Genomic DNA, 12,432 nt, shown 5'->3' on the forward strand with positions numbered 1-12,432 from the left:
TTGGTCAGGGGTTGTGGTGCTTGCAATATGTCAAAAGGTAAAAGGTGAATGGTTTAATAGGTGGGTGGGACACAAGGACACGTTTACAGTCATCTTCCAGGATTACAGCACAGGAGACATTACTGAGGTGCGGGACAAGAAAAAACATTTGAGAATTTAAAAGTTGGTGAGAGCTAAATGAAAAAGACAACAATGCAAAAAAATATAGGGTCTGCTATTGGAACTGGAAATGGAAAATGTTTGAAGCCTACTTCATTATGGGCTAAACAGGTTTTGAGGGTCTTCAAAATAATGTAAAATTCTAAGAATTATGTAAATATAATATCTAGAATCTAGAATTGTTGCTTGACTTGCTCAGTTCTGTGGTTTACGCTGACTATGTTGTGCTTAAGTACTGAGACTGTCCAGCATTTTCAGGGATTCAAATAATTTTCATCAGTAACCTTTCAAAAGTGGTTTGGTACATATAAAAAGTGTTGCATTAGCATTTGGTGTCAGCATGACAATGTCATGCTCATCACCCTGGATGAGTGACAGGGTGAGTTAGTATCTACACAATAGCCAGGCACCTGTCATTCAGTACCGGTTACCAAGGTAATTAATTTGACAGGAGTCTTGTACCACCTGGAGGCAATTATCCGCCATGCCCGCCTCAGGTGTTTCAAACTATATAAGCCATGATCTGGCATGTCCCTAAGATCTCTGTCAGAGAGTTTGCTACATCCCCAGCTTCACATTGAATTCCTGAGTTCTCAGGTTCTCCAGCTCTCACTGTGTTTGTGCTTGTTTACACAGCTTGGACCTCGCCTGTTTTTGGATACATCCTGAGCTGTGTTTGCTTGTTCCAAGCTTGCCTGTGTTTATCACTGTCTCATTTGCTGAAAGCAATGCTGCTTGCACACACAGTGGCTTGTCCATTTTATCTGCCTGCTCTTGCATTTATTCTACTAAAATGTCTATGACAGCGACACTTTACAAATGGTACAGTGAACTGGTGCACAGTTTCTTGCATTCAAAACATGAAACAACTTCTACTGCCTTCTACAATTCTACACACACAGTATGCTTCCATTCACTTTTCAATTTATAAATGGAAAAACAGTAAAGAGCAGCACATTTTAAAAATATCCACATTTGTTTTCTAAAAATTGATACTATATTTGCATATATCTTACTTAGTGAACTCCTGTGTATTATGTACAGTATGTGTTTCTCAATACAACGTAAAGTACAACGTAAAGTATTGGTTATTCTCAATCTAGATTGTAAGTGCTTTTCTAAGTATAAAACATGTTGTAGTTGTAAATAAAAACTAGTGTGTAACCAAAAGGCTTTTAGTTTAATGGGGTAAGAACAAAACAGATTAAATCAAACAATTAGTGGAGTTCTAGTTTTAAAGTATATAAAAAGATTACAGTGTTAAAGTACACAGTTCATTAACCTTAAAAGTAAAATTTGTATTTAACAGCGGTTATTCAGCTGTGGTTTAATAGAAACTGTAATAGAGCTATAATGAAACAAATGTCATGGCAAATACATTAACAGGAGACCCTATACACACTATATTCAACAGCAGGTTCTCCGTGTCTTGAATGTTTTTACTCTGAAAGTTTTCCTTCAAAAGACAAGGGATAGTACAGAAACAGAATTTGGGGATAAAGACCAAATCAAGTTTTGAATTAGGTTACTACTGTAACGGGAGCTGGTCCAGGCTCCTGTGAAGCGTAGTTCAGAACCCTATGCGGACAGGATAATCTGGAAGTGAGTGGAGAAGGACATCAAGGGAGGAGACGAAGAGGATCAGGACGGGTTGACAGACAGGGGGGGCATGACTACGGTGATCCAGTGCTCGGGGGGCGTGGCAATGGCAAACACGTTCAGGCAGTCCAAAAGGGGGAATCCGGGGCGCAGTCCAAAGTCCAAAACCGGAGGATCCAACCAAGAATCCGGATTATACTGTCTGCATAGGGTCCTGAACTACACTTCACAGGAGCCTGGAGCTCCCATTACACACAGTTAAAATCCGGAACGGGATCCGGAACAGGGACAGGGAATAAAACCAGGATGACGAGGCCAGGCGCTCCGAGCCCCGGACTCAGATGGTCAGGACGGCATGATAAAGGTTATGCTGTCAGGTCTCTCCTGGACCCGCAGGTAGGCGGACTTCCGGGTGTCCATCTCCCAATGCTGAGCCTGGAATAGCAAGAGCGCCAGGCTTAAATAGGGAGACAGAACAGGGGGCAGGTGCATGTAATCAACTAAAATACGAAAGGGCCAGAGCGCCCTTAAGAGGAGGGATTATAATCATGACAAGTACATTGTACCAGGTATTTTTACTAGGATCCCTTGGTGAATTTCTGAAATACACATATTGTCAATCATGAAGGCATTGGAAAACGCTGCAGTCTGTCTTTAGGTCTGAAGCAGGTATGCATCAGAGTTAACCAATGACAAATACCAGTGTAGTAAGAGTAAGTGTAGGCAGGATGTATTGGAGTAAAAGGTTATGAATGTGGGTTAGGATATTGAATTTTCTGCACTGAATTTGTCTACTGCAGCCATGAGTTATTAACATTTCTATTTTTTTTTATGTGTCTGTTGCCAAACAAAATGCACATAATTTCAGGACATAAAGATTGTAAGACACTACAATTACGTACATGTGCAAATTTTATATGATATTTAAAACCTAGAACAGGTGATTTAAAGCACAGGTTTCAAGGTGAGTTTAGCACTTCTGCCTGCTTAAAGAAGGAAATCCATTTATATTTCCAGTGACACTAGTCACCAATTAGAAATTTGGAGAGGCCTAGATACTCTTTGACCATTCTTATGTGATTAGTGCTGGAAGACTAAGACAGTGGCATCTATTTCTTTTCTCTTTTTTATATAACAATAAGGATCATGATAGTGTACTAAGTGTTCTGCGATGGACACGTCTTTCATAGCACCTGTGTAAAAAAGTGGTGCTCAACCTGCAGTCATATAAATACATGAACAGAGAGAGGGTAAGAGGTGAAAGTAACAGTCCTTGGAGACTTCATTAGCAGGAAGCTTTTGCCAGCTGATGCTTTCTATTGCAGCAATCCCAGTTCAGTCAAGCATTCAACCAAGACGTAAAATAGATTCTTGCACACAAAACCACACAAGCAGATCCAGCAGGGGTATAGACAAACTGAGCTTGGTGCAAAGAAATTAAACCAGTCAATGGAGACCTGGTGGTACAGTACCTTCACATATGGTACACTTTGTGTGTTGATGAGATGTCTGGTCTAGTTAGCCCTAATCTTGATTTTTTTTTCAGGTGTTCCTCAAACCAATTGATTTGACATTAATTTCAGTCCACTTCTTTGGAATACTGACCACTGCATTCTAAGTTTTGCTTTCTCTCCCTGGTCAATGGGACTGTAACAGATGGGTTCCGACAGATCAACTCAAAGATAAAAGTTTAGGTAATTATATTTCTTCCCCAGTGCACTTTTGAAATGCATTCATACTGTAGTTCATCCAGATATGAGGAAATGTTGTCCAGTTACTAGATTGGCTGTTCTTTACAATAATTTAGCCCTAGGCTGGTTTAAGATATTTAACAGGATTAATGGGCTAATTTCCCTCTCACCCTCACACGATCTGAATGAAATATTCACCACTTTGTATAACTCGTCTTTCCATGACGCTCTATTACTGCATGTGTTTGAAATTCACAGGAAATGCATGCTCTCAGATCTCAGATTCTGGGGGCCTTTGTTGCTGTTACACCAGGGTGAACAGCTGTGAGGGGTGAAGCTCATCTATCCCCAGAATTGCTCAGTGTGCTTTAGATTCATATTAAATGATGCAGTCGTTCTCACTGAGGTTCGATTCAGTTCACAAAAAAGTATGTCAGGAATCAGAGATAAAATGCCCAACAGTTCACATTTATCCAAGCAGTAGCTTAAACTACAAGTGTAAATCACAAAGGCCTGAGCCCACCTGATTATTAAATGAACCACAAGCGTGATTGTTAAAAGGTAGCAACAGTACAGTGAATTAAGCTGGCAATTTCTTCCTCGAGCAGACTTAGTTACTGTCCCTGAGAACCACAATGCCTTCTATTTTTTTAGTGCACCATGCAGCTAATTAGTTAATCAAGCTAATTATTCACTTACATTATCTCACGGTTCTGGAGCAGGTAATAATCAAAAGACACCTGTAAAACCTGCTGGACTGGGATTCTAGAACAGGGGTAGTCAGCGTTGGCACTTCCATTCCATGCTATTACTTTGACTTTTAAATTTCCAATAAGTTAAGCACTGATCCTTAATTGCTAAATTAACTCAGATGCTAAAGATAACTTTGATCATCAAGGATTAACTGCTGCAGCAAAACGTGTAGTGGAATGGAATAGGGGTGCCAAAGTTTATTCTCCTTCTCTAGAGTAGGCGTCTAAAACCCTGGTCCTGGAGAGTCCCAGTCCTGTTACTCTTTACAGGTGATACATTTCTAAAGATCAGGAGCAGCTGTAAGTCATTGATCAATTAAGATCATACCCAAAGGTTCTTAATGTTGATCCCAAATGATCTTTAAATTAAATTAATTACACAACCTTCTCGACTGATCTGAATTATATTGTTCCCTTTTTAAACCTTTATAAATTGGTGAATACCCAAGACCAGGGTTAGAGAGCCCCTGCTTATTACTGTAGAGTAGGGGCTCACTAGTGGTAGTGAGTACTTCTGAAAAATGGTTTGGAGGTACGCCTGCCAAATGGCAGTAAAAATGACAAGATAGAAACAGCAGCTTTGTACATCTGACATAAGAACTCACTCACAGTGAGAGGAAAAAAAGGCTTTTTGGCATCTGTCTTATTTAAATGGGGAAACAGAATAGACCAAATCCAAAATGAAATATTTATAACAAAAATTTGTTGGCATACTGTACCTACAGTGTTCAGCAGACTCAAATAAAATATAACCAAATAAAAAAGATGATTTTAAATATTCTGCTTGATCAGTGTTATTTACATGCAGGGAAAACGAAAGGAATTGAAAATTACAATTTTTCTTAAATAAAGTTTATGAATTTGTAATGTGACAGATAACCATTTCTACTACAGTGATATAAAAAATTAAAGAAAACATGTTTAAATCCAACATGTGGAACATCAGGTGTGCTCTATATTTATGTTCTATGTACATGATTATTTAAAAAAAGTGATTAAATGGTTTATTAGCACTCTAGCACTAAAATTGATTTTTTAAGATGTTATGACATTATTCTTGATTCTGAGTAGTTTATCCAGCCCAAGCCAGATGCTGAATTCAGAACAGAGTTTTGCCCAGGGATGCCAACTATAAGCAACATACATAATCACAGAGGACTGAGAGAATGTTCTTCAGAGCTAGAGTGTGTGGTGCTAAAAATAAACATTCAACAGCCCTCCAAAAAAAGTGCCTTGTTTGTGTTACCTCAGAAACTGAAGATGTTCTTGTGCTTTAAATCTGAATCCAAACCTCAGGAAAAAACACATTTAATAGGTCTGACACAGGCAACCTGTTGCTATCGTATACAAGCAGTTACTGCAACAGCTTCTGCTGGAGTAAAAAACATATATTGCTTCCTTAATTAAATTATAAATGGATGGATGAAATCACTGGTTGATTAATTAAAAGGCATCATGCAGATAACAGAATGTAAGACTAGTCAGTTTTAATCAGATCTACAGTTGACTGATGATTAACGTTTAGTTTACAGTATGTATGTGCATGTGAGTGTGAATATGTACAATATATGTATGACTTGTTATCAATGGGGGATCAGCAGGGTCCACTATTGCTGCTGAGATGTAAGCACTTTAGTAGTGTGACCAATAAGATGCACATCCCTATAGTTCTCCACTCAAAACAAGACATCCACTGTTTGCTTCCTGGACTCACCATAGGGCTCAATTAAGTTCTTTGCAGGCCCTAGGTACTTCTGTTATAGAGGCCCTTAGGTGCGTATATCAATTTCTATGAGCAGCTGGGTGATCAAAATTATTTTGAATATTTTGTTCGTATAGCCTAGGTAAAGGATATATAATATATATTAGGACACATATCCTGTGTATAGATATCCAATAGAGTTCTTTGTTACAGTTTTCATAGGCTCTAGACACAGTACCTTTTGTGCCTATTGAATATTACAGCCCTGATAGGAAGACAGGAAGAAGCAGATAGTGGGGCAAAGTGCTCTTCAGACAACTTGTGCTTGATATCCTCAGTCACCCGTAGGTGCTGAGGTCACGCAGAATGACTGGCATTGGCTATCATAACTTAAAATTTTAAATTTAAATTTTAAAACATAAATTGGGCTCAACTTTTGCTTTCTGAATTATATATACACTATTTCCTGTTTGGAGTTTCACTGTCTTCAAACCTCCAATGCAATTTGAAGACATTTCTTAATCCTTGTGAAACCTTAAAATACATCATCTAATGCAAGAAGAGACACATGGTGTTTAATGCCTTCATTTGAAATTCAATATCTTTTTTGCACCCCTCATTTATGATGTGATAAATAACTTTCTTCAGCCTGCAATATCCAACTTCAACATACATCTTATATAGCCTAATTAATAATTAGGATGCCATCTGCTTGCAGGTCATAGGCTGAAGTAAATCAAGCTATAATACTTATAGTAAAGAAGATTCTGACATTTCAGGACTAAATTTCTTAACACTGATAACGATTAAACTGTTTCTTTAAGTTTAATGTGTTTTATGATTGACTGCACTTGTCTTTGGTCCACTGCAACTGTAGAGATATTTTCCTTAATCCTATCAATGTATAAACAATTTAATCTGATAATAACACATTTTTCTGAAAAGCTTATAATCAATGTTACCAAGTAAATATAGCTCAATTTTGTAATAAATACAATGTTTATTGTTGATTCAGAATATTAAATCATTTTTACGTTTTCAGAAAAAGGTAGGGAGTAGAAACATCATGTTCATTAAAATTGAAGTACTTTAATGAATCTCATTTTGGGATTAACATGTTTTTAATAGGGTTCTTTTTTGTTAAGTGATATCTAACAGTTTAAAGTGTGTATTAAGGGGCAGATATGCAGAAACCTCATTAAAGATGCACTTAGTTTAGGAGGAGCCACTACAAATATAAAATATTACAAAGGTTAAATCTGCTTTAAGCACTATGTTTCTAATAAGCAAAGAAATGCTACAGTACCTCCATTTAATATGATTGTATTCAACATGGCAGAGTATCCATTGGATAGAATTAGCAGCTTCTTAACTTATGGGATAGAATATGGTCATTCATAATCCAATTACGGGTGAATATAGCATGACATTTTATCAGTCTTAGTGCATAAATACTTTACTTCTACATTCATTTGTTACCAGGATTTGCCTTTAGGCCTACACGCTGTAAGATTAGGATGTAATGTCAGAGCACAGACCTAAGGCACTAAAATATGATTTATATGGATCTGGTACAAGTTATAGCCTGAAAAAAATCCACAGATTCCACAGTCGTGGTATGTTTAGAATGCAGGCCAGGCTTTAATTGTCACCATTAATATACATTTCTAAGCTTTATGTCAAAGGGACTTATCTAAATATTTAAAACAAACAATAAAACATGCTGATTTAGTATGTTTTCAGAAATCTCAAACCAGTCCTTAAAATATATGTCAGCAGTTCATGCAACTATACCGCGGTGTCGGCTCATCATCGCTCTGGCACCGTCTGTACAAACTCCGACGCATTTTTACCAGTCGATACCATTCTGCACATACATTTTTAAAAAAATCAAGCTTTGTATAATTAAATACTCTTCTTAAAGTCAATTGACATTACAGTTTGCCTGATCTTGTTTTTTGGTTTGTAGGTTCTCACACTGCTGTATCAAATGTTCTGTAGATTCATAAAATCAATAAAGATCAGCGTGGCGTCCAAACTGAGGGTTGAAAACATTAAGGCGCTTAGTCAGGGGTTTCTGATTCAGTTATTTCCTTCTAACCCTGTAACAAATGTGTGGTCAGCATAAACCAGCTCTTAAGAGAATGACAACATGGAAAAAAAGACACAATGCTCATATAATCTGTCATATAGAAAAATGTCTTGATTTCCATTATTACTAGTAAGTCCCTTATGATACCATTTGGCTCAAATACGCTTTTTAAGAATCATCTGTCACTGTATCTTTTTTGCCTTTACAGTGTATCTTCTTATCGGCAATGATTGGATTTATTTTTGTTATTCTTTTGTGTAAGCAGCCTGTGGTCAGGGAGCTGTTTCCACAGTCATGAAACTGTCACGACACTCTTTATTGTTTTTGTTTTCAGTAGTTTGACAGAATCTATTTTCAGGCTTTAGTCTGTACAATCCTCCACTTGTAAGAGAAGGTTAAACTTGCCTGAAAATATTAGCCAAAATCACCCTAAAGCACACAACTGGGAAATTGTTTTGTTATTAAATATGACAAGAGAGACTGATCAAATCCATTTTCCTGCTCTTCAAGCAAACTAACATGAGATGTCACATTAATGCTGTTCTCTCCTCATAGCTACCACTAGACAAAAGATAGATAAAAATATAAAAGCTTGCTAAATAAAAAGTGGTCAGTTCTTGTTTTAATTTCTTATTTTCATTTCTTACATAAATATTTTCCATACAGAACTGGGGACATCTATGCTAGATCTAACATTATTTAAAAAGTCATATGTGTAATGCTAACTTACGGTAGGTCTGACTTTGCAAGGTCTATCTTTAAATTTACAGATGTAGATGAGAATGTAGAGCCGAAAGGATTGGAATCATTCCAATGATGGAAATATATTCATATACAAAACTTCATTATTTTTTATCTAACCTATTGATTTGCACATTTTTAGAAATGCCTGCTACAGCCAGCGCTACCATCAAATGTCTATATCAAGAAGGAGAGGTTAAAACCAAATCAAACTGAATGTGTGGTATGGAATAGAGGGCTATAATCATAGCAGTGCACACTACTGTAAAGAGAGAAGGGATCTGTTTATGACTTTAAATGTCTATAAAAATGTTACTAAGATCAACTGTAGCTTTAAAAGAGATTGGTTGTGATGGAGACTCCCGTTTCCAGATCATCTGACACTCGTGGGGTATTCACATGTACACACACACACATACGTAAACATTTCAATATCGAAACAAAGGCGATAACTCTGTTTTCCAACATAAACAAACTAGTCTGGAATTCCAGGGATAGCTTTGCTTGCTCTGTGGGTGCACACAGAGAGTAAAGTAAGGTTGTTCACGTATAATCAAAATGAAACATTAACTCAAGCCAAACACCTGTTTTCCTTTGTTTTAGAAGTGAAATGAACCGAATTGGTGATCAACTCACGTGTTTCAAATAAATAAGTTGTTTGGATTTCTCACCGGCAAAATGGTTTCTCCCACAACCTGTAGGACCCAAACTTTGGCATGGCAATAGGGGCTGGCTTAGTAGTGCTTGTTTCAGTTGCGCATGCGTGGATTGATATGAAAGAAGATACCATTAAGAGGGGGTAGTATTTTCTAAAACAATATTTATGTACATAAAAGGAGTATGATATTTTATTATTGGAAATAATATGTTAATTGTTTAGTTGTGTACTTAGTGAAGAAATGTGTATATCAGAATTCTGATTATTATTTTGTAAAATTATTTTTGCTTTATAGTGGAATATTCTAGGGGGAGGAGTTTAACCTAGAAAAGGAGCTCTTCAAAATAGGAGAAAGTTGGTTGTAGGGTAGAATAGGAGCTGCTTACAACTATTTTTTATTTTTTATTTTTTATTTTTTATTTTTTATTTTTTATTTTTTATTTTTTATTTTTTATTTTTTATTTTTTATTTTTTATTTTTTATTTTTTATTTTTTATTAGCAGTTAATGTACTATAGCTTTGTGTTGGTTTTTTTGGGGGATAGTTTGTGTTTTTCACGTAATTGTGGTTGTTCCAGCGTTATTGTTACATTCTATCTATGCCTCTAAACTCTCCAAGGAGGAGACTGTGACATTGGTTATCACATTTTTCAATAATTAATATATTTACCAAAACTTTAAATATGTCCTTTGTCACCCAAAATCTAAATTTTAACTGATATTAGTCCCATTTTCTGTGAGTATATGAGGTAATACTTGCAGTAATACTTGCAGTAATTGATGCAGACAAGGCAGGAATTTTAGCACCAGCCTCTTTATTACTTGTAGGCTCTGATGAAAACTCAGAAAAATAAAATCATAGTAAAGCAGGCTTACTCTTGTGTCTTTCTTTAGAAGACCCACCATTAGTTAACTGGAGAAAAGTGACTGCAAAGGGGTAAGTGAATGAATTATTTTACTTTAAAATGATGAAGGCCATGAATTAATTATTTAATGAAAAAAATAGTTTCCAGTATCTTGAACATACCAATTAAACCCAGGCATCATATTCTCAGTCTTCGGATATCAGATAGTCTGAAAGGAGCGAATTATATGAACCGTGAAGTGAAATGTATTACACTCCTTATTTGGCTTCATCTCAATGGAAGACAGCATCTGATGATGTTATTAAAGAGATCGAAGAATGCTTATAACACAGGTGAATGAGTGCCTGGCTAACCATAGAGCCATAAGCATTGTTTTTAATTATCATTCCATAATAGAGTATTTCAGATAAATTTGTTACATTATGGAAGGAATGTAAGAGAAATGAATGCTTATCTATGAGTCTTGTATGACTTCCCAAAGATATATTTATTGAGGACTCCCATTTTCCTTTCATTTTAAAATGTTCTCATTAGAAGGATGTCTGCATTAATGAAGAAGTTACTTCCCACACAAACGAGTTGTGTCAGCATTGCAGCGTTAACTCATTAACTGAAGTTCCCTCCCACTCAAACCTGTCTCTTGCTTTGCACCTCTTAAGTTTCCTCGCTTCATTAAATTCCTCAGCCCAAAAGCAAGTCAGCTCCGCTTAACAGAGTAGCCAGGCTCCTGAAAGGTAATGGCACACTCACGGAAGATAAAATAGAGTCACTTGATCAAGCTTCAAAACAATTTCCTTTTCTTCCTTAACATCCTTTAAAACCCAGAGCACCTAAAACGAGGGATGAAAGCAAAGGACATACTGTACTATAACCAATGTTTCCTCCAGTCTATGTGACAAGAACTGGACGACTGTTTTTCAGATACTCTTCAAATATAAATTTGGTATTCTGCACCCACCTAATTATAAGAAGTTATGTCAAAGCCGTAGCCTTCCTTTTCCAGTTGTGCTTCTATTGCAGTAGATTACCAAAGTTCCCCATCTCCATATAAGATGTCTTCCAAAATAATTTTTTGCTTTATGAATAATTATGCTAATGAATCAGTCACTGTGTTGATTAGGTTATTGGAAATTTCACTGTACAGTAAGTCATGTTTTCAGCACAACTGCTGTTTTTTCAGCTACAAGTGCTCTCTAATGATCTTTTTACAAGTTATTGTGAACTTTAACTTTTCAGGGATTATATATTCATTCCATGTTATCTACACTCCTGCATTCCTGTTGTTCTGATAGTGTAACAGAACATTTTCACTGCCCAAAAAGCATTGTTGCAGGTCATACTTTGTAAATATCTGTGAGAATCTCTATCCTGAGACATATACCTGTAAAAGCAAAGCTATCGCAAAGCTTAACTGAATGAACTAGTTCAGTCACACAAAAATATGATTGTGTATTCATGTTTGAAATAAAGAGCTACAGTATCTCTGTAAGCTGATAGTTATCCATTCCTAATGTATTCTTGGTTTTGCTTTATAGCTAAATCTAATTTGAATATCCTTTGCAATTATCAATGAATAATTAATGTTGACATTCAATTGTTGTAATGTAGTTTATTTAAAGATACTCCAATGATCAGTTCATTACCAGATTCTTTTTCATATGTAATAAATGAAAAATATTAATTATATTATTTATACCTGCATTATGATGTTCTGTTTATTACCTTTTAATTTTGCCATGTGCTTTCTTCTGTGTTTCATCTGGATTAAAAAGACATTCTATTATGCCATCTTAATGATGTGTTTAGAAGTGTCACGGATGTCGGAAAGGACGAACCGTGGAGAGGCAGGAGAGCGAACAGACCATATGCGTAGCGGCGAGACGGGGGTTAGCCCGGGCTCAGCTGTTCAGGGAATGCCGTATAGAAACCTATGCCCTCAGGTAGCGGACGTGGGGCGACCTGGTGCTAGGCGGGTCTCAGGACATCCGAACGTCAATGCTGAGCCAAGGCAAATGAAAGACCCAGAAATATATAGCCCCAGAGAGAGAGAAACACCGGAAGGACAGCAAAGAACTGGAAATGAGAGACAGGACAGAGAAGGAGCGCCCTCTGGCTGCAGAGGGAGTGATAAGAAGCTACATAACCCGGTAATTTGTGTGAAGAACTTTACTCC

The 12,432-nt window shown here is 36.6% G+C and overlaps 1 long non-coding RNA gene across 2 annotated transcripts; it reads right to left on the reverse strand.

The window, feature by feature from the left end:
- Positions 1 to 1,320: 1,320 nt before the first annotated feature.
- LOC148649711 (uncharacterized) lies at positions 1,321 to 9,466 on the reverse strand. Of its 2 annotated transcripts, XR_015925913.1 has the most exons (3): positions 9,373 to 9,466; positions 7,698 to 7,770; positions 1,321 to 2,193 (listed from the first exon to the last, which is right to left on the reverse strand). It is a non-coding gene; the product is annotated as an uncharacterized LOC148649711 (long non-coding RNA). The 2 variants fall into 2 exon arrangements; XR_015925914.1 differs by lacking the exon at positions 7,698 to 7,770 and having other exon boundaries at positions 9,373 to 9,457.
- Positions 9,467 to 12,432: the final 2,966 nt, after the last annotated feature.

The sequence above is a fragment of the Lepisosteus platostomus genome, chromosome 13 (genome assembly GCF_059453375.1).
Source record: "Lepisosteus platostomus isolate fLepPlt1 chromosome 13, fLepPlt1.hap1, whole genome shotgun sequence".
In the NCBI taxonomy this organism is placed as follows: Eukaryota; Metazoa; Chordata; class Actinopteri; order Semionotiformes; family Lepisosteidae; genus Lepisosteus; species Lepisosteus platostomus.